Consider the following 26,698-nt stretch of genomic DNA (forward strand, 5'->3'; position numbering starts at 1 on the left):
GGAGACACGAAAACTTTCTACAATTTGGGAATTCCTCTACACCTGACCTAACAGCAAAGGAAGCTCTGCTCTGTTTGGACAACACTTGCTCTGCAGATGCAGCTCTCACTACCATCAGTCCAATATATACTCACCACCTAAAGGAAAAATGTAATTAATGGCCTGATGCAAGGATTTCAGTAGTCATGTTTATTCCATCACACCCTTAAAACAAGCACTGAGTAGGTAAAATCCTAAAACATTGAATATTGTTACACAACTACCACCTGTGAAAATATATTAAAAAAAAATTTCCTATCATTTAATTTCCACTGCTCGTTTCATTTGCCTTGCTTCTACCCATCATTCCACTACCTTCCTTCCTAGCTCCAGGATTTATTAACTCGAGTAAAAGTGATTTCAGTATTTCTACTAAAGCAATACTCAGCAGATGTCTAGCGTCTATATTTATACAACTCTAGAACTAGTAATAAACATGATTTTTGTATTGCCACACTACATTTTTTAATGAGACATCACTCCTTGTGTCTGTTTACCAGGAATTACATTGGCCACAACTGAGTCCTTATCCCATACTATTACACCACGTAACAAGAGTTAGATGGCTGAATGGAAATTTCTTGTTATATATGAAGGAACACATAACGGCTAAGGATTGGCATTATTCGCCCTGCGTCTGTGGGCAGCAAGGCTACTCAGACATATGCAGGATGGTACCTAAGGGAAGAGCGATGCCTGGGAAGGCATTAGGTGTAAACACTCAGACTTCAGAGATTATTTCCATCCAGATTCCAACCACAGTGACTTTCACAGGACTGTGCCAAAGACATTTGTCCAAGAGAGAGTGTGTGGCTCCTAGATGACGTCAGATGTCCAGGCAGACAGCCAACTTCCTAGGGAAGTGATTTCAATATTGCTGAAGTTCAACCTAATTGTATTTATCATGTGATTACTTATGTAAAGAGCCAGCAGCTTGCATAGGTAGCCTCTATTTTTGAATCTAATAAAATATGTTTTGAAAATACAAAGAAAGAGACAGATTGAGATAAAGAGAAGTCATATTCAAATTTCATGCCTTCCTCTAAAGCCACTTATTCTGGAAAGGAACAGATGTTAGCCAAGACAAATTCCATCCTTGCTCAACTGGGACTTAGACAGCTTATGATGCAAACTGGATTATTTTCTCACCTGCAAATTTACAATTGCTCCATACCCATAATTATACCCTAAACGTAAAGCCTTGCCCCCTTCTACTCGTGCTTCATAACAGGTTCTCACCGCCCCAAGGCTTTTCACAAAATTTGTTCATTTTTTTCCCTTTGAGACCTTTCTCTTAAAATTTTTCTATAACATACAAAAAATTCCATCCAACCAACCAAAAAGCCAAAATTGAATACAGTTAAGCTACAGGTTACTGAAATGATCATTCCTCTTCCCGGACAACATAACATCAGCACCTCCATGCACACTGTCACCTCTCTGCATCCATTCACCTACAGCCTCAGGTCTTTACTGAAGTTAAAACTGCAGACGATCAAGCACAACTGAGCCCTGTTGTGTGACCAAAACACTGACAGATCCCTGTCCTGGGAGCAATAAGCAGTGCCACATCAATTGACAGTAATCTGTAATGCACTCATAAAATAGTTGATTGTTAACAAACAGAAATAAGAAGCTGGTGAAGTTCCTACCATTTTAAAGCAGGGCGCTGAAGTTAATGCATTCACGTAATCAGTGCTCAGAGCATTCAGAAATTAATATGCTCCAAGATACGCTTTGAAAGAGAAGAAACAACATTAATGCAGCTCCTCCCCTTCCTCTATACTCTTTTGGCCCCAGTCTCCTCTTCCAGTCTTCAAAAAGGAAATATGAATTTGCAACACCCCAGTTCAAATTTCAGATTCTGGCAGAGTGTTTCCAAGGTCTTTGCTGTCCTTTCTGATCATCCCTCTCTCCTAAATAACAGCTCAGAAGTTCAGTGACAAACAACAACAGGAGAAGGACACAGAAAAGGCTCTGTCCTTCAGCAGTGCCTTCAGGATTCAGTCTGAAGAACTATACTAATTGCAATCAGATTCCCTTTCTGTTCACTGCAATCTCACAACTTTTCCAAGGAAATCTCCAATTTGCTTCCCTGAATTAATTTTGGACTGTTCTCTAAAAATGTAAATAGGGCACAAAAAATATAATAAATTTAAAAAAGAAAATTTTCCTCTGTTTGTTGGGGTTTTTGTTTGTTTGTTTTGGGTTTTTTTGCACAGGACATATTTGCAGTAGTGTTAATCACTCATCACTGCAAAGTATGTTGTGCAACAAAGTGTTTGAAAGCATTCTGAAATTCTGGGGAAAATGATGGGAAATGTCCATCCAGGTAAGCAATATATTAAGTTAGAGTTCTTCATTATAACAGCCAATGTGTAAGAATCTCAATCCTTTCATCTTCATTAACAAATGTTTTGTTATAATTTGTTATGTATGTCACAAATGTTAGAGGAACATTAACATATTTTATTTCAAAGCTTATTCTGCTATCTTTACACTTTTGCTGGAGTACCAATTAGTGCTATTTTGTGATGTATATCTTTCTGATAATATTACGCACAACCTCTCTACAGTAAGTGATTCACTAACCTGAACAGTCTATTGTACCAGAATGCAAAGATGTCATTGCCTATGTCCAGCTTCTGTTTTACAAACAGCCCAACCGAACACAAAAAAAACAAAACCCAACCAAACCAAAAACAATCAAACCAGAAGAAAAACAAAAATATCCTCACCCCTGTGACAAAGGTCTCACATTTGCCAAACTTCAACCACACATCCTCAAATCCTCAAACAGGAAATAAAGCTTTTCAAGAAAACTTGAATAGGTAAAAACCCAAGTTACTAGTTTTCCTTGCTGTTCTTATCACAACAGCTGATCCAGCTAATTTGGGAAGAAAAGGGAGTCTACTTGATACAAATGTTATAATGAAATATTTCAGCCTACATATAAATAAAATAAATGTGATCCAATTACCCAAGTTAAGTTGTTTTTGCAAAGCTTTTCCCCATTGCAACCACATTTCCGCTGGGATCATAACCCTAAGCACTCACATAAAGAACGGGATTTCTGCAAGGGCCACAACCCCACTTGCAGCTTCATTTGCCCCTCCGGAGTCACCCACCACCTCTCACAAGGAAAACCCTGTGACGGGGCGGAGGGACAGACAACCCTACACACAGAAGACCCTAACATTCTCCATTTAAAACATCAGGGAACAAAAAGTACTGCCAAGTTTTGTCAATGATTGCCAAGATCAGGCCCAAATCAAAGTCTCAGACAAAAGCAAACCCAAAATGAGCAGGAATCAAGGTCTGCAACTCTGGAATGGCTCTTACCTATAGAAAACACAAACTGTGACAAGCCTTATCTTGGCAAGTTCTAACACAAATCGTCACCTCTAGCTGAGTCCATCTTCAGTCACTTGTAGTTGTTTTGGTGTTGCCAGTGCTCACACAAATTTATTGTACAATTCTTCTGGTAAATTAGTACAAGTATTCTCTATATAGCGGAACCATCTTTTATCATCAGCATCAATAAATAGGGCCTTACAGCATTCCATGTGATGAGAACAGGATACCAGATCCAAATAGTGCACTTTTAAAATACTTCTAGGCTAAATAAGATATTAAGAAAACAGGCAATGAATACAGCCTTGAAACCCTGGACTGCCTCACAATACAACAGGCACACAAAGGATGCTGTTAGGTGTTTACCTGTGAGGCAAGAATTTTAAAAACTGTCCAGTTTGGTTTATAATTGATCATGGTTACATTTTGCTTTTCACATAGCATATTTTAGGACCACAGTTATGCAGAAAGAAAAAATAAATAGGTGCCATTTTTAGCAATTTATAACCACACAGATACACTCTTAAGAGTAGGCCCAAGGCTGTCTGCACAGATCTAACTCTGCTTTCTCCACGTATATATTATGCAATGCAGCGTGATAAATATGTAACCATGAAGCCACACATTACACTGCAAACAGGATACAGTACTGTGCAGTGACCCAGGAGAAGACAGGCTACACCCATGTTCTATCTCGTGATTTTTTTTTTTGTTACCCATTTCATTTTCATAATGGTCCAGCATTTATTTTGCAGACTTTTATACCATTTCCTCTCTAACATATGTAAATAATTTAGTCAACAGTAATGCATTATGCAATTTATTTTCAGCCAACAGCACAGCCCTCGTTAGGTGCAATTCATGGGAAGAAGCAGTTAATTATGGTAATTCAGCCACAGACCTAGGTGAGCAATTTCACTGTTATTCTGCTATCCTACTTAATATGCATACGCTGTGTAAGAACAGTTAAATGGCAACTTTCAAAACTGACATCCTAAGCTTTGACTCTCTTAACAAGCTCCGAACCTGGGCTTTAAGGTACAGCTACAGTAAGCACCGCTTCTGGGAGGCAAAGGAGTCAATTTACACAAAACAACTTGCAAGATCAGGGTTTAAGGTAGTCAACTGAATAGACCTCTACAAGATCCTAGAAATAATTCTATGCTATTGTATTGCACTATTTGTGGAATGGTATGTGATCATATAATTAGAGATCATATAGTACATTCACACAAAGAATACTTCAGGGCTTGCCAGGGGGGTGGGGGGGGTGGGTGTGTGTGTGTGTGAGGAGCTCTTTTAAAAAAGAAAATTACATTATCTGGAAATTCAGAGCTAATCTCAACAACTCAGAAATGCTACCAAAAAGCTTTTCTTCACAAACTTTAGAGGAATACATTTCAGGTCTGAATTCTGCCTGAGGAAGAATTAGTTCCAAATAAAACCAGCTGAGGTTTTCAGTCATTAAGATGTATTTAGGAAGATAATCTGAAATATATGTCAATACTAACAAAAAAAAAAATAATCTAAACTGCGGCTCTATGATTGCAACGATGAGGAGCAAAGACAGCATTTAGTTCAGAACCAACACTGAAAGAAGCCCTCTGGACAGGTGGAAGAAAAATACTATCAGTTTGGTAGTTACATCAGAGGAGAGAGGAAAACCATGGGCAGGTCTCAACTAGATGCAGGAGCGTGGCAGCTTTCTGGAGGAGCAGTATGCTCAGGCACAGGCTAGTTATAACCTCTCTCTTTGGGGGAAGACTCCAGCCTCTTCTCCTGCTGACCAGGGCTGGAGGCTGTCCAGACTGTCCTCCCTGTGAAACCTCCTTTGGGGCAGCTTAAGCAGCAGCAGCAACAACCTGAACCAGCACATGCCTTTCAGCAGCCTTGAAAGAAGAGTCCTTGATCCTGGGGCTCTTCTTCACTGCATCTTTCCTCCACCCTTCTGCAGCCTGTCTGCAGACTTCAGAAACCAATTGCTACATGATCCAGCTTGTGTAACTTTGAAGTGCGCACAACTACCAAAGGGCAGGCTTCTGCCAAATCCCTGCCCTCCCAAGTGAAGCACATCAAATAGTGCAAAAATCACTGAAGCTCCACTAGCTTCGGAGAATGGGCAGCCAACTCAGCCAGGTTTGTATGTGCAGCGCTGGTCTTCAGCCACAAAGCAAGCCTAGAAACCTGCAAACCCTCCTCAATTAAAAGCTTAAAGTAGTATTAACTGTAGATAGTCACTGCTTTAATGATAGAAGGCACAGAATTTTTACATGAGCATCCTGAAGGTCTCAGTGGAACACAGCTCTAAGATACACACGCACAGACAGACATTCAAGCAGTTTTAATTTTAACCTTAGGTGTTTTGATACAGCCACAGGACTAAAACATTAGTGGTCTCTAGCTTGTTTATGACTGACTACATATGCTTGAATGTGTTTTGCCAAAACTCATAGCTAAAATAAAAAACAGCATTCAAATGGCACAAAACTTCATAAACCAAATAAACAACACAGCACAAATATTTAAGATTTCCAAGCAAAGACCACTTCTGTAAATTTCAACATTTTAACTGGCAACAAAGCATTTCAGACACTGAAACAAATGACTGGCTCAGACTTTAAATGGTTCGTTTTTCTGTTCTCCTGAAACATGCACGGCACTCAAATTATAACTGAGCAAACGTACATATTCCTAGCTACTTTGGGGGAGGGGGGGAAACATTAAATTTAAATCTTTTTGCTTAACCCAGCACTAGAAAACTGTCAGCCCTGAAAATTAGTTTCACAGAGCCTTAATGCATCTGAAAATGGCTTACCTGCTAAACATGACAACCAAATTTCGAAATAAAGGGAAACCCTTTCCCTCAACATGCACACTAAGGTTGGATCATTTCCAGAGAACCTGAATTGACTTCAATGGAGCAATAATATATTTCTGACGAAGAACATGTAGACTGCCTCAGAATACAAGAAAATGGTTCAACTAAGAAAGGGCTTCACTCAGCTTTTCTAAAAATACCCAAGGATCACACTTAAAAGTGATTCCTTTTTAACAATTAAGGCTTGACTACACCAACAGCTATATGTGCTAATATATAGATATGCATTACACTAAACAGGAATGAGACTCTTTCTGGAGTCATTCCAAAAAAATGTGAACACACTATAAATCCACACTTTTAACTCCGAGTCATGTTACCTAGCAAGTGTAAATATGTTCTTGCAAAGTTTAAGGGATTTATTAAAGTGCTAGCAGGATTTTCTTTTTAAATTAACCCGAGGACACTCCTCAGTATAAAGTATGGTGAAAAACAAAGTCACAACATAAAAGCACTATTTACAATAGCAACATGCAAATATATACAACTTTAAGTACTATTTCCACACTGAAGAAATTTCCCAAAATTAAAACACTCCCTAAAATTTCATTTTCCAGCAGATTAAAAATATCCAAACACCACATGCAAACAAGCCAATGTACCAGAAAGCCTGTGCTCGTTCATCAGTATCACAACCACAGCTGTGCTTGTCAGGACTGTGATGTGCTTTAGGAGACACCTATACTGCCAGGGAAAACTCTCACCAGAAAGCAACACGCTACATCAGGACTGCACATCTTGCATAAGCATTTCTCTTGACAAGGCCTGCAACGCTCTATCTGCCCAGGGCATGCACTTCTGACAAGGAAAATACCACCGGCTCTTAATAAAGGGCACGAAAAAAAGTTTCATATGAGCTTGTAAATTTGCTTAACTATAAATATATAAACAAGAATCATTTAGGAAGTTATTAAGGAAGACTTGCCCAAATTAAGTTGTAAGGGCATGACAAAGATCACGTCACCACTTATGCCTACTTTATATACAGACAAACCCAAGCAGCCAAGACAGTATGCGTAACACGATCGCTACATACGGAAAGGCTGGTGTCAGACTGGCTTAGCTACTAGCTGGCCTACTGCAGTCTGCAAAGATTCTGTCTGATAGCAAAACCGATATAAAAAGTTCACAGCCCACCCCTGCCTATTATAGATAGGTTGGTTCCTATGGATAAGCTATAGTTTACTGCCACCTTCATGGTAACAACGCAGGCATTTCTGAACTCACACTGTAAACTGGTTCAGTAAAACCACTTGGATTTTAACACCCTCAAAAAACAGCAGTAGGTTTTAACATAACATAATGCTTCCTGAGTTGATGTTTGTAGGACCAATAAACCACTGTACTGGCATGGCAGAGAAGTCAATAAACCATGACAGGATAGAAACTTATGTCCAGACAGGGAGGTTCCCAGAGCTCTACCTGTAGCATTTGTTGTGCGCCTCCCCTTCAGCGAGAGCAGGGTCAACTTATGGGTCTCACCACCCCCACTCCCACCTCCACCACCTGGAAAAGCAGCTGCTTGCATAGCTGTGCTCTGAAACCCAGCCGTGAAGTGGCTCCACCTAGAAAGTTCAGCCTTTCTCCACCCTCAAAGAGCTGCCAGGGTCTGGAAAAAGCGCAGGTGTTTTAAAACTTCATACAAGGTTGCCATTTCCGCATTATGAAGGACACAAGCATGCCTAACTTTTATGAACCAAGCAGCCAGATTTCAACATGATTCTTCAGCCAGTATGGGCACTATCGAAAAATACTTCCAGTGTGAAGGGCCATATTTTGTCCAACATAAAAGAAAACTAGAAGATGAGCACGAAACCTACAAATACAAAAGGAACACTTGCTTAAACCAAAAACTCCCAAGTAAGCAGAGGCTGAAAAATAAAATAAAAGCCACATTACAAGACACAGCCTTTCACCAGATCATCTCAGGGCACTGAACTGGTCTGAAAAAACTCCTGTTAAGTATTAAATCACTGGTGCATGGGTAAATTTGTTAATCCATTTGCTAAGGTCACACAGTGGCAGAAATAGCAGATAATCCTGACACCAGCTTTCTGTCCTAATCGTTATGTGGACAGAAAATCTTCAGTGATGTAAACTAAAAATAAAGTAAATGCAGTTATCTGTTACATACAGGTATACTAAGTAAACCCAGAAAAGCAAAACTCTGAGCGTGTGGAGTGGAGGTGTGTCTCTGGGGATCCACCGCATATCTAGACAAGCCTATGAAAATTCAGAGAATTTATAAGCAGAAAGTAATTCCATAATTCCCTCTATTCGAGCAGTCCCTATGAAGGGACTGTGTAGACAAACTGCAGCCGTGCTCAAAAAAAACGAAAACGAAACTGAAAACCATGAACATTAACCCACAGGATATATTCCATTACTACCCACATTAGGACACCAAAAACTTGCCATTTACTCTGTACTGAAATGAAAGCATAATTTTACAGAGTACCTGTAAGCCACCAAAACCAGGGAAGCCTAATACCAGAGGCTGACTGACACACAGCTGACATCATCGACACACAGTTAATGCAGCTATGACAATTTCTACTGGCTTTAGTGCCATTGCCTATGAAACCATCCTGGTAATGCCTGCAACAGCGCTCTGACAATTCAAGACCATTTTGGTGAATGCTCTTGTACTGGTATAAAATACACCACAAGCACCAAGTTTCCAAGACTATTAGCCAACAAAGAGAAAAACTTATTCTACAAATTAAAAATACTGAACCAGACAACAAGCATTATTAAGATGTACTAAAACCAACAACACAATAAAATGACTGTAGGCAGGGAATACTAATCTTCCAGTTCTTCCTCAGGCAAAACTCACAGCAATTTCAATGGGATTCTCCCCCAGATACGGCTGGATGACTACATCCACAGCCTTCACGTGCCAAGTTTGCTCCTGCAGTCAGTCTCTATTGCATCCATCTTAGCAACACTACATACACCCTGATTACAGGGACTTATAAACAGCAAGAGTACTTAAAGGTGATCCACAAAACTGACTCCAGTAGAGATGACATCTCAAGTGTCAACAGATTTACAGCTGAAAGACTTGCAAGCAAAAATCTTTTACTGACTTCTCCAAAGCACACCTTGCATTCTCTCTGTCCCAAGCACGTCTATTTCAGAGCCAGAATACAAGCCTGCTATCCATAGGTTTCGCTGGACAACAAGGTAGGAGAGTGTTTATGATGCATTAATCTCTTCCATTTATTTTCTTAGGTTCTGGACAAGAAGACACCAAGCAAAACTCAATCAAGAGTATTTCACATATTACGCAGTTTCTAAATATGAACACTTTAAAGATGATCTTTCAGCTCCAAAGTCCCGATTCCGCACACTCATTTGTGCAGCACAGGACAAAGGCGCCTGTGCACACGTACCAGCTCACAGGCTCAAAGCAGTGTTTGTTCACCCAGAACAATGGGGCATGTGACTTGTCAACACTACCCACAATAAAAGCAGTAAGACTGCCACTGATTTCACGATGACTGACTTTGTTTTCACTAATTTTAAGTCACAATGTCAACAAAAATGTATTGCATAAAACCCTTTCTTTTAAGAAGCCCGAAGACAACCTCAGTGTGCTGAGGTGTGCTCGGACTTCCCCAGCTTTTCCACATTTGTACTAACCACTCACACCAACTCTCCCCAAAGCCTCCCTCTGACTTTATCAAGAGCTGGATCAATGTTTTACGCCTAAAGCCAAGCTTATTTTTATCAAATAATGGCACTGCCAAACTTTGTCCTCCCCGTTTTCTACCCTGCGTGCCTGCCCTAGCTACCCCCTAGCTCGCAAGCAGGCCCCTCGCTGACCTCTGCCCGCACCCCACTTGCTGCCAGCAGCACAGCCTGCAAAATGGGACCTCCTCAGCACTTCGGCAGGTTTCGCTCCACCAGGGACCGGGGCTGCACTGCCCAAACCCACCTAACCCCCTGGGCTCAAGAGGGCTATACCGCATCAAGTCCTGTACGTAAACTTAACTGAAGTTAGGAGGAACAAGAAGAAAGCAGAGAAAACCCAGAGAACAGAAACAAAAAGGCACCAATTTGGTTTAAAGAACTGACACAAGAACAGGTAGGGAGAATGCAAAAGAGTGTCTAAAATGACAAAAAGAAGAGAGAAATCCCAGGGGAAAAAAACAGGCGGCGGGAGATTAAAAAAAAAATAATCAAACAAAGCCTTAGGAAGGGATAATAATAAGATGATGCAAACTGCCAGGACTGAGACAAAACACCCTGGTATTGTACATTAATTTGCCGCATTCACTCTACAGCACAGACGAGGAAGTAGAGCCAAGCAGAGGAGAGGGATGACCGCACTGACCATTGGAAGGGGTTAATTTTAGAAAGAAAAGATGCAGTACAATCTTGCACCACTTGTCTTTTAATTATGAAGGGGGAGGCTTAGGGGGTTATTTTAATCACACAGAACAGCAGTAGGCCCAACAGCACCAGACTAACAAATACAAGTAGGCAGCAATAGGCACACAGAAGTACATTACAGTTCCAAACTTTCACCATTTACAGTAAGGTTAACGCAAACAAAAGCTGACTAACCTGATCTCGGAACATGTGTTTTTAGAAACGGCGCATTTCTTTCTTTTCAGCTTGAAAAAACATCGTTCCACAAGCAGGTAGTTACAAACCACAGCTGGGAAAGTGGGAGGCACATTAAGCACGCAAGTAAGATTTTACGTACTCTAACACCACCAATGCAGCTTTCTGGAACACTTCAGCGATGTTCAACACACACAAGCCTTGCTGCTGGCACAACAGAGGATCACAGCCTACATAATGGACATACTCTTAGCCGGAGTCTGACACTGCATTTCACATACCCTCCAAGCCTCTCATATGAAGTCATCCTTAGCGTCAAAGAGCAAGTCAAAACACATCAAAAGTGTTTTCCCTGGCTACCTCTTAAAGTTTCCATCCCTTTATCCTTCATATATATAATCTGGTTTTTAATCTTAGCATTTCTGTCAATACACACAGGATCTTTAAAGCGCAGTTTTGTGCCCCAGTACATACAAGCAACCAGTTATCTCTCTAACACAGGACCCCAGCTGAGTCTCAGTGCCTGGGATAATGACGGGAGACTGACGGGAATATACATTGGTGCTTCTACAACCAGCCCTCAGAACCACACAGAGAGCAGAGGGCTAATTTTTAAGACATAAGCAATGACCACCTATTTCACCAGCAAGTATATCTCTGAGAGAGTTGTGATGCCCAGGCACCTCAACTGCATGACCCAACAGCCAAGGAGGCTTTCTGGTTTTTTTTTAATGGAACAGGCTCTTAGAACTTAATTTCTAATGTATTTACTGTGTACTCTGTGTATTGAAAGAATCTTACAAAGGGCCCTGATGAACTAGAAATAAATAATCCATATCAAAATAACCTCACATACATAGACAGTAGAGGAACCAACTAACATGGACTTTGCCAACAGCAAGATAAACAGACTGATATTTCTAATGTAATCAAAGGCCATTCAGAATCTATCCTGGAAGACAGTCACAGAAACACAAAGCATTTTTCTTACAACTCAAACAATTGTGAGAAATATTTACTACTATGGTGAAAGCTGTTAAAAAGAAAGAAAAAAAGTTGGTTTCTATTAATCAGCTACATTTAGATATCCGTTCTTCCTATCAGATGAAGCTCACCAAAACTCCTTAGTAGGCTGTTTCATTGTATTTTTACGTTTTATCGCAATTCACCATACTGAAGCTTCATATTCCTGACTTTTTTTCATCTTACACAGCGCTGGAAACGTACAGTCTAAACAAAAACACACCAGATTGTGGAATTTAGTTGTGCATTTGAATTAAAGTGAAGAATCAGGTACCATGTCTGCATCAGCAAAACCTTCATGTTGTACAGCGAGTACAAACCCCACTTCTTTAAACCCCTGACACAGCTAAGCCATTGCTACACAAGAAACGTTTCTAGCACAATTTATTTGATGTCAACATTAATAGATGGTTCAACCACGCTGTTCCTCATTTTTCTCCATCCACATCTGTGCTAACTTTTCTTTAAAAACACATTAAAAAGTACTAAATGTGAACAAATGTAACCCCAAAGTAAATATGTTACAGATTCACAAATATCATCGTGGCAAAAATCCATATTTTTACAAAGCATTTCCTAAACAAAATTTATTGCTACGAGTCTGTATTTAGGAATGCATGTTTGTGTTGATATCCAAGCAAGAATTTCTGCACTAGAGAAGAACGTTGATATCCATGCAAAAATTAGCAGTGATTCATTGTTTAAGTTGCCTTCCTTTTACGGAACACCGCAGACTGAAGGACATACTGCCAAACTGAAAGCACCAATACTTCCTTTAACCTAATATAGGACAAATAAATACACTTCAACAGCTTCTAAATCTTGCACGTCCTACTTTTTTGACCCAGATCTCATGTTATTTGCCCCATAGGTCTATGCAATATCAAACTATTTTTTTCCCCCACAAATTTAGACTTAACCTAAAAGAGGAAAAATTCTCATCATTTCTGTGAGCTAAACAGACTGGGACGCAGGGAGAGAGGGTCAGACAGGCAGACTCATCTCTGTTAAGGTCAACCGGTATTTTAAGGTAAAATTTTCAGCCACACTTAATACTTTCCCTGCTGCTGAAACTAATGGCAAAAATTCTTATTTGTTCCAACAGGAATGCAAGTTTGACCAATATCAATGATAAATGAAAAAATAATTATATATTTTTATTACTATTTCTACAAAGCAAGAAAGGTATTTTCAGAAGTCATGCTGACACTTGAGCATTACTCAGCCTGTCCAAAAAACACAAGGGAGCTATAAATCTTGTTATTCCTCTCCTTGGCCAGCCTGGACAACTTCTTGCAAGGAATCACACTGTCTCTTCTTTGCCTGGTACTTTTAGGCAAGCATGAGGGGACTGATATTCACCTCACGTGTGCTCACCATCAGGTGAATTCCCAGCTCTGAGTTTGCCAGCAATAGGTCACCCATGTGAAGAGCCTGAACTTTTAACACTGTTAATGTCAAATGGATGCAACTTTTAGGACAGGTTATATTTAGGGCTCTAAACCTTGACAATTTATGTGGTTTTGGCACTGGGCACAGTATTTAGCACCACATTTTCATGAATAGTAAATATCTGACCCTTCACTCGTAACCTTGGAAAAATGCTCCATGAGTAGGCTGTACAGAAGGATCTTTTCTGTACACTCTCTACTTGCCGCCAGCAGACACGTAGCAGCATAGAGAACAGGAAAGTTTCCAGAGTCACTTTCACAGTCCTAATTCATAAAAATCTACCATCAGCCTGACGTCAGTGGGGTTCAGTGGGAGCTCTGCATGCAGCTGAGGAAGTGACTGAATCATTCCCCAAAGCCACCCATGGGTTAAAAGGAGCACTAGCATTAGCTGCAGACAGCTGCTCGCCTGCCCTGCCAGGTTGGCAAAATCATTGCCCTGCTGAGGGGGAAGGGAAGGCCTACTACTCACACCACAACAGCTAAAATTTCTAGTAACGCACCTCCAGCGATTTGAAAAAACACTCAGTACGTTTGCATATGGCATATGGTTGCAGAGAGTGTCTCTGTAACACACACTTACATTGCACAGAGGTTGAACTGAATCTCAGATCATAAAAGGAAAGAAAAAAAACCACCAAAAACAAAACCTCTTTGTTTCTCTGGATGATTCTGATTTTTTACTGCTAGACATTACTAATAAACATGATTGCTCCTTTGCAACATGGAGACTTAGGAATTACAACGATAAACAAAGTCTGAGTACACAGCGTAGCCTTTTACTAATACTGCTCCCAGAAAGAAACAGAAACTACACCCTCACGGGAGTTTGCAAAAGCCAGCAAACCTCACGCAAGACTTGATTTTTAGAAACGCTAAGCACACACAGACTGCCAGCTACACATGCAACTGTGGGGACTCAGCACCTTTGAAAATACAACTATTGATATCTTACTTTACAGACGCAGATGCTAGTTTTTACTCTTAAGAAGGGTTATGTTGCACCAAGCAGACGCGCAGCACAAATCCAGGGGCCCCACTACCCATGCCCGCCACATCGTGCTGCGTAGCTTGGGGAGCCAAGCAAGGCGCACACAGCATCACACAGGGCCACACACAGGCACTGAACCAGCTCAAGTGCCACCAGATTGACACCCAGTCTGCTTGCATTACTCGTCCTGAGAAAAGGATGTATTAGTCTGATAGCATACCTAGGTATGCTGCTTCTGGTATTCAAGCGAACTTCTTTAGAAGAACCTTAGTATCTCCACATAGCACTGAATTACGCCATGCACTCTCACATTCAAAGACCAAGTGCAGACTCCAAAAGATGCTGAGTACACTGGCTGAGACAATTCTGTAAAACTTCTGCTTATCACTTCAGAGCTGCTTTCAGTATTTTCAGAAAGCTACACCAATTCACCAAGCCTTTTTATTATAGTCTCAGACGTCCTTCTAGCAATCAGCTCATCCAAGAAAGCAAGCAAGCAAGCAAGCAGGAGTAAGCTGCAACACTAGCAATTTCGCTCCTTGGCTAGCCAAGCCAGCTAGATCCTACACACCCGACTGGTGCATGCATTTTCCCCTGTGGTTCCACATCCTCCAGCTTGGAATGACCACTTACTTCTTATCAAGGAAGAATTTTTCTTTAAGTCTCCTTATTGATATAAAAAGGAGAATCTAAAGGATGCCACAAAAAACTATGTGGTAAAGTATTAAAAAAAAAATAAAATCAATGTTTCAAAGGGTATGCCGAGTCGCAGTTCTACAGATCCTTCAGAACCAAAGGAAAACTCAAATTGAGCTCAAACGCGGCCATTAAGACTCCAGGGCATTTTGTATAAACAATTTCAGCCTTGTTTTCATTACGAGAGGGAAGAAAAGGGCCTTCTCATCTTGGATTAGGTACCACAAGACAGAACCCTAATGAGAAGTTCACAGTTTTCACACAAACTGGCAGAGTGATTTCTAGACCAGACTTAGTACTTCGTCACTCAACCTATCAACTCTCATGAAGTGACAGCTACGCTGCCTTGTCTTCACTACTTCTTACCTCAAGTTAGCTAATTCAATTCTGTGAAATTAAAAGAAAGCCAATATATTCCTCTACAGTTTCATATCAACAGATATTTCTCATTCCTCATTTCATTGTCATACTTTATCTCGGAGGAAACCAATTATGAGATGAATAAAGCAGTCTCCATCTACTCTGCTTGGGATCACTGGATGAGCCTTTTTCTAGTAAAGTCATTCTTCTCATTAAGCTACTTTACAGAAATTAAGACCACCTAACTTCATACTGCAGTGCTTAGAAAGCTGCATGTATTTGGGACAGGGGTAGCCACATCAATGGCAGGAACATACAAATGGTTTCTTCATCTTCTGTTAATTTGAGGATACTACATTAACGCTGCAGTGCAACTCAAAAACATTGAGAAGAGCTGTCAATCACAGTTCCTAACGGAAAACTTTGGACACTTCTTCACCCAAGACAAACACTTAAATTTCTATTTAAAAATGAGCATGCGGTAAGTATATTCTCGCAGTAGTCACTTTTTGTAGAAGCCAAAACATGCATAATTACAGTGTGCATATACACTTTCACTTCTCTCCAACCTGCAGCTACTTGCATGAGCTGATGTTTAGGGCTTTAAATATAGCCATTATCACATGTACGCATGTGCAAACACACATACGCACAGGATGGTCAGTACACATAAGAGTATCACAATTCTCAATGTAAATAACATGAATTAGATTAAAAATTAGTTGTACTTCAGTATGACACCTTTCAGTATCACAGTACTGGCACGCACAACACAGTCCTGCAGTACACCCTGTCCTTGCCCTCCCCTCCAAAGCAGAGACCAGACCACTGTATGACCTGGTGGCAGGTTTGTGTCTATCCCTTCTCCGCTTGCCAGCATTGCCTGCTCCAGCAAGGTCTCAGAATTCACATGGGCACCACAATCCTGAGCAGCTATGGGTCCGGAGGGAAAGGAAGACACAGGCAAAGCAAGCAAAAACCCAGGGGTGGGGTGGCTACCTCTTGAGACTCCAGATGAGCAGGGGAACAGTATTAGGGAAGAAAAGGTGTCAAGCCTGCCACTGCCTCAGCCCTCCCCAAAACGCTCAACAGTGCTGTGATACCAAAAAAGTAACGGTGTCATGAAAGATCCACATCCTATTGCCCACCGCTAATAGAAAACACACTTAACTTCTGTGAGCAACTTCACAGACATCTGCAGAGCTTATTCAACCGAACTAGACCGCTGATGTTCACAAAGTTGTGCGTGTTTCTTTACAGGACTTCCTGACTTCTGCACAATCACATCCTTGTAGGATGTGGGTCTTTACTGCCACTACAAAATTTATAACAGCAAACACATTCTGACTCAAATGTGAAGTCCGTGTTAAATTAAATTCCAGAACCCAAATTGAGTTAGGTAAAATAACTCAGTTTTCTTTGCATTATTCAGATCTGTTCTTTCTAACTAAAAAGCATTACCTGAAAATAACATTATCAACAATTCTGACCATTTCCTCTAATCCATCCAGAGCCTCTTTATGCTTAGGGCTGTAGCACTTTTTTGAATCAAACTCCTTCATGATGGGAAAATGACTATGAAGTATTGCTCTTGGGTACTCAGCACCCATGCCTTACAACTTCAAAGCATTACACAAACATCAATACTTACTATATAGAGAGTAAAACTGGAAAAAGTATTCATATAAAAAAAACAAATGCACAGGAAAAAAATCATAACTACCTGTTTGTACGGGATAAAAGCTCAAGCAACAGAATCTCCTGTAATCAGTGCATTCTTTATGCTACACACATCCATTATGGCTGTGCATGTGTAAATGAACAAAAAACATAAACTCTTGCACAGTCTTAAAAAAAATTAAAAAGCCCGAAAGCCAAACCCCAGCTCCTTTCATACATTTCAATTACATTTCCTTCCCCTTTCCTCGTGGAATGAGACCTAAGTATTTTCCAGGTGTTCTCAGTAACAGTTTGGGAAGCATGCCACCAAGTTCCCAAGACACTACCCCGCAAACCCTGTTCTCACGGACACAAATTCACCTTCCCCTAAGAAAACTTCAGACAGTGACAGTGTACAGGCTCAGGTAATGTTAGGTAAATAATACAGTATGTTGCTATTCCTTTAGATCTTAACCAAAAGCAAAGTGGAAAAAAAAAAATCACTACAAGAAACCACAGAAAGTTTACTATGATCACTTGCAGGGCACCACCTGCACCCTAAGCACCACCACCGTAACAGCGCAGCCCTTTTTTATTATGGCCAAGAGGAACAAAATCCTTCATATGCTCAGCCACAACCCACTTGCTTAAAAATTCAAAGACACACAACAGAGTTTGCAGAACCAGCCGTCATTTGAAATGTATTCTGAAAAGATGGTTAACACACGTGTCCGAAGGAAGGCCCCAAACCCAGCATAAGCCTCGTGGGGACAAGCCTTCAGGTTGCTCACAGCAAGACAAGGGCCCAAAACTGCCCAGTGCACCCAAAAGATCAGGAACAACTCAACACCCAAACATCAAATTTGCAAATGGTGCCCTCTCCCTCGGAGGGACACAAACCACTACCACAGTAAACACTCAGCAGGTACAGGCCACCAACACCAAAGGACCTTGTTAATACGCTCAACATGCTCAGACATTTATTTTAGCACCACAGGATGGGATGTCAGACAAGCCCACAACATATATATATATATATACACTTTTTTTTTTTTTTTAAAAGCAACACAGAATTGGTTCTCCTGATCATGCCTCTCATGCTTTAATAATAAAGAAGGAGTAAGTTTTGTGATCCCCCCCATAAATCAGTCCAGAATTTGATTTACACAGACAGGAAAACGAGGAAGTTGAGCACACTGGAGAGTAGTAAAAACTTCACCAGCAAACTTCACTTTCCTACACTGCGACCTACAAACCAAACTTTCCTCCAGACTCACGTGTCATCTGCAGCAACGAGCCTCTGCCATAAAGCACATATAAAGTTTGCTGTTCTGGGGGATAAAGCAAAAAGACAAGCGAGGGGAGACTTTTATTCTGTCAAGCTGCCTTAAAATGAAATTCGGTGATGAAAGATTAAATTCACCTGGAACAACACGATAGAGTTAACCCTTTCGGGGGTACAACAATAATAACAAGGCACATCTTGCGGGACATACAGCCTCTTACCACGAAAGCTACACATTGCATCAACCGTGCAAGCCTGTCTAGAAGGTGCAATGCACGGTTTGCACCAGGATTTCGGACAGGCACAAGCCCAGGAAGAGAGAGCCTCTGGGAAGAGCAAAAAAACCTGATTTTTTCCCCCAAAGCGCTCCCTGCCATCACCGGGTATTTCACGTTCGTTCGGCCCTCAACTTCACAGCAAAACTGATCAATAACTTGGGTGATTAGTCCTGGGGGAGGGGGGCAAACACCGGGTCCCCCCCAAAGAACGGCCGAGCTGGGGCCCCTCCCCCGCTCGTTGGAGTTCACCCCCTAACCCAGCCCAACACCCCCCCCACCCCCCCCCCCGCTTTCCCCCAACTCCCCTCCCCCCCCATAAGTAAATATGCGGGGAGGGGGAGGGGAAGGCGCTTCTCCACACAAATCAGGCTAAAAATAGGCCGCTCGCCATGGCTCCCGTGTGCCATTCGCTGCCGAGGCCGCCCCCCCCCCAATATTAAATCCTTTTTTAAAAAAAAAATGAGCCGGGTGGGGGGAGGGGAGGCCAACAGCGCGGAGGGGGGGGGAGGGGAACAGGGGGTGCCGTTTGCTTCAAAAATAAAAAAAAAAGCACACCAAAAAAACACCACACACACATCCCCCAGCCCAGGGGAACCCCCCCGCACCCCACTAGCATTATTAAAAATAAAACCACACAAAAAAGGGGGGGAGGGGCTGGGCTGAGGAAGAGGGGGGGCCGCGGCGGGCGTTAGGTGCCCATCCCCCACCCGCCTTCAACCGCCACAGAGCCAAACGGGGCGACCCCCACCACCCCCGGCCCTTGCCCGCCCCGGCCCCGGCCCCGGCCCGCTCCTTACCTGGCGAGTGGCGGCGGGGCGGCTGCTCCCCCCGGCCTTGAGAATGGAGAAATCACCCTTGTTTGTCTCTCCTCCTTTTTTTTTTTTTTTTATACAGCCATACAGATCTATATACACATCTGTGTGTGTCTCTGTGTGTGTGTGTGTGTGTACACACGTATACGTATCGCTAATATATATATATATATATTTTCAGCTGAGGTGTCCACACCAAGAGGAGGAGGGGAAAAAAAAACAGGGAGAAAAAAAAAAAAAAAAACAAACCAAAAACACCACCACACACACACAGGAGGAGGAAGAAAAAAAAATAACCAGCGAGTAGTGCTGTGATATTCAATTATATCCCGAGCCAGGGGCCGGGGGAGGGGAGGGTGGGGAGAGAGGGGGGGGGTTAGAGATTAAGTCCCGAGGAAGGAGGGGGGAGGGAAAAAAAAAAAAAAAAAAAAGTAATATCTGTGTGTGTGTGTGTGTGTGTGTGTGTGTGTGTGTGATTTAGATTGAGGAGGAATTGAGGCAGAATGTAAAAGCTGTTACTAAGGGAAGGAGCCAAGCGGCTCGGAGCAGCCAGCGGCCCTCAGACACTCCGCGCGGGGAGAGGGTGGCCAGCCGCACGGAAATGGGCGCCAGAGAACGCGCCGCCGCCGCTGAGGGAAGGACGGGAAGGAAGGGAAGGGAAGGGAGGGAAGGCAGGCGCGGAGCCGGGAGGCGAGGCCAGGCGAGGAGGAGCGGGACCGGCCTGCTGCGGCCGCCCGGCAAAACAAACCCGCCGCCCTGGCAGCGCGGGGGTCGGCGGCCGGGGCGGGGGGACCCCTTCCCCTCCCTCCCCCGCGCCCCCCCGCGCTCTCCGGGCAGGCGCAGCGGCGGCCGGGCGCGCTGAGGGGAGGCGGCGCGGGGAGCCCGCCCGCCGCCCTGGCGGGAAGGGGAGCGGGGGAGCCCGCCCGGGCCTGCTGCTGCGCGGGGCCTGCGCCCGGGGGCGGGGGGCGGTGCGGGCCGGGGGCTCCAGGGAAGCCATTAATGCGCTCCGCAGCCAGCGGCGCTTGTGTAAACGCAGGACGGAACGCGGCGGGGTTACATATTTCTTTGGGGGTTTTGGGGGGTTCTTGGTTTTATGTGCAGGGCATCGTGGTCGGCCATGGTGCCTGGCTCTCACAGCCTGTGCCGGCACCGCCTCTGCTCTGTGACTTTACCGAAAATATTCCTCTACAGTAATAATACTGTGCCCTACCTGTGTGCTGTCATTCATTTTCAGAATGGAAATGCTAGTTCTCACGTATATCGCTGGTTTGTTTATTTTTTAAGGCAAGCTTCGTTAATTGAAACCATGTTCAGCACCAGGCAGCCCTTTCCATCTTAAAATGTTTTTGCAATAGCGTTTCATGCTCTTGGGCATTGGTCCAGCGCTCTCATGTCCGGACATTGGCACTCATGGCAAGTCCCAGTGACCACAAACCATGCGCGGATCTGACGGCAGCATGAGAAGTCACCCCTGCTTGTGCCAGAGGCGCCACACGCATAAACCCAGGCCTGATGCTGCCGAGCCGGGCCTCCACATCACCACACTGCTGCAGAACTTGCTGTTACTTCAGCTGGCAGAAAGGGAAAGTAGAGAGATGGCAATAAATGTAGCTCTTTTGTTTTGCCTCTTTTTTTTTTTTTTTTTTTTCTTTTTTGAGCGTGTGAACAGAGCTCCAAGTTGCTGGAGCATGATGCTGGTCCTAAGGTGGCAGTTCGGGAGGTAAGGGTGGGTTTTAGTTTCAGCCTAACAGCTGGGATGTACCATGGGCATATTTCACCTGCCTGAGCTTCACCTCACAAGCTGGTGGGACCTCAAGACTCCTTGATGAAAGCAGATGTGTGGGTCTCTCTGGGCCTCAGATCACCTCACAGTGCTCATTTTCTTCAGGACCAGACCCATGCACTTTTCCTTCTTTTATGAAGAACAATATTTAAATACTTGGAAAAAACAGATATTTTTTTTTCATTGCAAAATCATTTAATTCTGAGAAAACCCTGGGCCTTTAATCCATTTGCTTGAACAGGTCTGAGTTATGTGAGGAAACCAAAGTCTCTCTATAAAGCCGGGGAGCATATTTGTAATTGCAAGCCACTTGATGTTCAATGTTTATTTCTCTAACTATTTTTATGGCCCAAGTTGGCACCTTTCTCTTCTTGATAATAGCGTATGGGTTGTCTGCTTTAGGTATGTAGAGAGGCGATAATTGTTGAAGACCATATCCAGGCCAATTCCAAAATGTGACCACTTTGCTGAAAGTTGGGAAATCTAAAAGGCACCAAAAAAGCGGCAAGGGACTCAACAGTTTCTGGCATTGTAATCTCAGATCTGTCCATACTTCTGAAGGAGTTCAACCTCTTGATACTCTGAATGATTGATTTCACAGGTAACAGAAGATAAGCAATAACAGTGGGTGGAGGAAGGGGGAATGGGAGTGCGCACATAGCCCAAGGCAAGAGGAAGGAAGATAAAGGCCCTCTTACAGGGGACTGTGGGACACCGGGAGCCTGACCAAGGGTATGGGAGGAGCTGTGAGAAGTCCATGAAACAAGAGCTGAAGGTGTAAGGTTCAGCAGGCTGTGTGAGAAACCGAGGAGGTCAAACCCCTCATATGTGCATTGTTAGGCCCACAGGAACTGCAAACACTGTCTTCCCATCCATCTGCTGAGCAGTGCCAACGTGCTGAACTGAAGTCATCTGGCTGAAGGTTTCCATGGTCTAGTGTTCTCTAAATGTTCGGTCACAACTCCAGGGTGCCAGGTCTCATTTTTAACATGATGAGGTACTCAGCTGGGTGATTACCTGAGTATACGTTCTGCTCTGCAGAATCTACAGAGTGCATTCGGACAGATTGATGCTTTAATAATTTTACCCCATCCGTTTTTTTCTGGTTTCCCTTTCTTTATGAAGGTGTATGCCCCACAGGATTGCACAAAGGCCTTACTTTCCCGATGAGCTTTAGACTTTGTAGTTCCATTGCCCAAATATGCAGCTGGGCTTAGAGTTACAGGGGCCACTTCCAGAGCGTATGAGGGTGGGAGGTTCTCACTGTCAGAGGTTTCCAAGAACAGATATTGGGTAACACAGGGCAGTTGAGCAGGTTGTGGTTTACGGCAGGTTGTTCAGTGAGCAAGCCGAGCTTAGGGAGTTGGTTTTGCCTTGAGCCGGGAGAGGCACTTTTAAACAGTAAGTGTTGTTGACATTCCCTTCCTCAAAGCCCTAGTAGCCTTCCCCAAAGTCCTAGTAGTGAGAAAGACGGGACCAAACACTAACTTTTGGGTATAGAATTGGGGCAGGTCTGAGGTCTTGGTTCAACCACGTCTTTGAATAAAAGCATGCCTTCAAAGTGCTTCGGTAACACATCTGCTCACCTTCCATGGCTCTGCCATCCCAACTACTGGAGAGTCTTCTCATGGCCATATTTGTAAGACACATCCTTAAAATAGTTGAAATTACTTGTAACAACGGGTGCTCGGCCTACTGAGCACATATAAGCAAATATTTGCAATAACTGGGCCAGTGTTTGCACAGCACCAAGCACACTGCCTGGACTCCATAAATAATAATACTTGGCACTCACAGAGTGGTTTCCATTTTCAAAGCACTTTAGTCATAACCCTTGACACCTATATGGCCTTTTACATCTTTACAAGAATTAATTAATCCTCACAGTGTCCTGTGAGATAGGTATGCACTGCAATAATAACAATAACAACAATTAATAATTCATGCATTCTACTCAAAAATCACTTCAGGGATTAAAATGCATCTGTAATACTTGTTTTTTATTAACATTTTCCAGCAAATAATAAAAGCCATGGTATTGTGTTAAATCTATATAATATCTACCCATAAATCTTTTGCAAATCGGGGTGAGACTGAAGGCCCAGTGATATACCAGTACGTCTGTAGGAACTGGATGACTGACTTCAGAAAAACAAGTTCAAGCCTGGTCTACCACGCGGTCTAGGTGCCAGAATGAAAATCGCCACGCATGGCAACCCATAAGTAAATACCAGCGAAGCAGGAAGGCTCTTTGTTCATTTTTAGTTCTTGTTTATGCAAAGGCTCCCTCAGTCGCAGCCTGCGTTACGGGACCCCAACCTATATAAACTTGGCACCAAGAAAACGCAGGCACTTACTGGGTGAGAAATGGCAGTGACTCAGCATGCGTTGTGCAACAGGGAGAGCAGGGACAAGTCTGGCCAGCACTGGGGCAAACCCTTCCCCTCATAAAAATTACCATAGTGCCTTTGATATGCAGGCAAACCCCAGTTAAACCTGATATTTAAACAAGCGGGACTTAAACCCGGTTGACTTAAACAGAAGAACCGGCAGGCTCCCACCAGGCGAGCACTCTGGCTCCGGGCTTTCCCGGGGCGGAGGAAGGACTGGGTGCTGGAATCAGGCTCCCTGCATGGACGGTTCCCCATGAAGGTACTTGTTTCAGTTTGCGTCCAAAAGTGGATTAATGTAAACCACAAAGGCACCTTAGTCCTAATAACGCTGCCATGCCAGAAAACAGTGGGAAAGAGTACAGAGATAGGTACACCCACACCCTAGCCCCTAGCAATCTCACCATGACTTCCCCGTGTCTGCAAGCCCTGAACCTGCAGCACTGAACAGTTAGGGCCAGCAGCCTTCATACTCCAAGACTTATTTTTTCCCTTAATATGAAGAAGATACCAACTTGAACAAAACAACTTATAAATTATTTGTCTTCGTGTTGTGCACAGTGAGAAAGGAAATGGACGCTGACCCATCTGAAGGGCCTGGGTTTTATTCTTTTTGCAGCTGCTGACAATGACTGTTTGCAGGAGAGGACATGCTGGGCAAGGGACTTGTTTTTGAGTAGAGGGCATCTCCTGCCACTACCTAGGCATACAAATTCATCAGTAATTGATCAGCGGACACATGGTAAAACATGTCTAACATTGGTGAGTAACGTGCCTGTAGCACTACTCTTATTTTTATCAGTTGCCTTTAAGTATACACACACAGATACGTTGTAGATCTCCATAAGGCAGAGAGGATTCAATCCCAAAACAATCACCTCATTGATACAGTCGCCTAAATCGATCTTGGGGGCTTCTGCTTCCCAGAATAAACCGCAAGAATGAAGGAACAGCATGACCAGGTGAATAGTCCCTCATTCATAGACAGCTGACGAACTCTGTGATCCAAAGCCATAAAGCGGCTCTTTCAGAAATTCCAGGACACAAGTTACGCCGCTTAGAGCACGTTTAGCACTGCTGTAAATTGGTGGTGGTAAGACAGGTGATTAGCATCTCCCTGGTCAACAGAGCTTCCACAGGGCACGAACCACCCATCCCAGCCCTCCTGCACAGGGGCAGTTCCATGTTTCTGTTTTTAAGAGCTACCACCAGACCCCAAAAAAACCCAGCATAGCCCACAGGTGACAAAGTTAAAAACTGCTGCTGCGGGATTGGGACATGCACCAAAGCCCTTGGTCTTACTGGGTTATTGCTGCTGACCTCCTGCCCAGAGGCACAGCATGCCCTAAAGGCTTCAAGAGGAACACAAACGTGTGCATGACGTGTCACACCAAGGAGAGATTTCAGCTTAGTGCCAGAGGAATATATTTTAAAAGAAAAAGTGAGAGAAGCAGAGAAGAAATGCCAGCTATCTGCCCCTTCAAGCAAGGGCTCCTGCACCTTGCCTTGCTGCAGGAGAACGGCTGCTCCCACCGGCACACATTTTCCTTTTTTTTTTTTTTTTTTTTTTGAGAGGAAAAGCAATGTTTGTTGCTGCGGTTGCAGGGCCTCCCTGCCCACGGAGGGCTGCCACTGTCCCCCTGGGCTCCCCAAATGGTTTGTGGCACAAGAGGGAGGATGAAGCGAAAGCTGCCCCGGGGCCACCAGCCAGCAGGGTTAGTGTCTTGCTGAAAGCCCTGAATGTCACCCCTTGCTCCCTGGAACCTGGCCCCGGGAGAATCTGCGAATGCTTTGCACAGTTGTGAAGCGGAGGAGAAAAACAAGTGAACGACAGGGGCTGACTGCGGGAAGCAGCAGGGGCTGACCCCAGCAGGTTTAGCTGTGGCAGGTGCAGAGCTGTAGTTTCAGCATGAAATGGGGCTGTTTCCTCACCAGGTGATGCGCTGACGGTGGGTACCATGACAGCAGGCAGGCTGTTGTCAAACAGCCTCTCCACCAGCACACCCAGCAACGCAAGGCTAGACTGCCTCGGAGTTCCTGTAGTAATTAGTTTAGACACAGCAAGCCGAGTTAGAAGCATGGGAAGAAATTTATTTTTTGGCTTTAATCACTCTCTGAGGATTGTTTTTACTTTTTTTTTTTTTACTTTTTTTTTTTTGCAGTTGGATATGTAAATCCACATTTCTTAAAATGGAAAAAAAATATTACTTCTTAAATAGAAATAGCAAAGAGGGCCCTGTTCACTCCATGGTTATGGCAAGGCTCCCTTCACAGCAGGGTTGTAACTCAGATGTTATGTCCTACAATGGCTGAGCAAATCCAAACTTGTTTTAGTTTAACAAGGTTACGAAAAAGGGTGTGTACCAGCTGCCATCGCACACCTCTGAAGTTTCAAGCAAGACCTATCTGGCTCTTGTGTGAGACCAAAACCGATTATCTCACAGGGCCAGGATGCGGTTGCAAAAATTCAGTATTCTAAGTGTCATCATGATTCATAATATAATCTACATTACTCGGCGCAATTCCTGTGGAGTAAATAAAAACAGAAGTACAAAAGGTATAATACTTGTTAGATATTTACCTTTATCTCTGTCACGTACTATTTTAATATTTCCTGGCAGTCCAGGAATCTGGCCAACTTGAAGAGGATCCCTTTTTCTTGCCCATACTTAAAGCCCTGCTTTTCTTTCATTATACCTACATTGTTCTGGTTCTTTCTGTGAGCGGAGGATGGAGCCAGCACTGTGTGCTCCCCGATCAGAGACCTGAAAGACTCCTGTGGCCTTCAGCAAGCTGTTTATTATCAGGGCATGAGCTTCCATCTATAGAAAGAGAGGACTAACACAGCTACTAATGATGATGATATTATTGTTAACACATAATTATCTATCTCACAAGAAAATTGGGAGGGTAAATTAGTGTTTCTAAAGTATTTTAAAGATGATACTATTATTTATGCGAGGGCTACGTCCCTAGGACAGCAATTGTTGAAATCCACCTTCTAATTAGGCTTTGCTAACGATAGTGTCAAAAAGGTTTAGAAAAAAATTATCAATAGCTACATTTAAAAGTCCCTGATTTTTTTTTTCTTATTGTATTATTGGTACCAGCTGATTTCCTGTAG

General features: G+C 43.2%; 1 protein-coding gene across 5 annotated transcripts in view; it reads right to left on the reverse strand.

Moving 5' to 3' along the window:
* TBL1XR1 (TBL1X/Y related 1) overlaps positions 1-21,027 on the reverse strand; it is a 119,077-nt gene extending 98,050 nt beyond the window's left edge. For 3 of the 5 annotated variants that reach the window (XM_080410023.1, XM_080410016.1, XM_080410022.1), the window contains exon 1: positions 19,387-21,027. The gene's annotated coding sequence lies outside the window, so the exon portion shown is untranslated. Of the gene's footprint in view, positions 1-18,303; positions 18,778-19,386 lie in introns of those variants that run through there. The other 2 variants (XM_080410017.1, XM_080410019.1) reach the window with 1 other exon arrangement.
* Positions 21,028-26,698: the final 5,671 nt, after the last annotated feature.

The sequence above is a fragment of the Falco punctatus genome (assembly GCF_963210335.1).
Source record: "Falco punctatus genome assembly, chromosome: 13".
Taxonomy (NCBI): Eukaryota; Metazoa; Chordata; class Aves; order Falconiformes; family Falconidae; genus Falco; species Falco punctatus.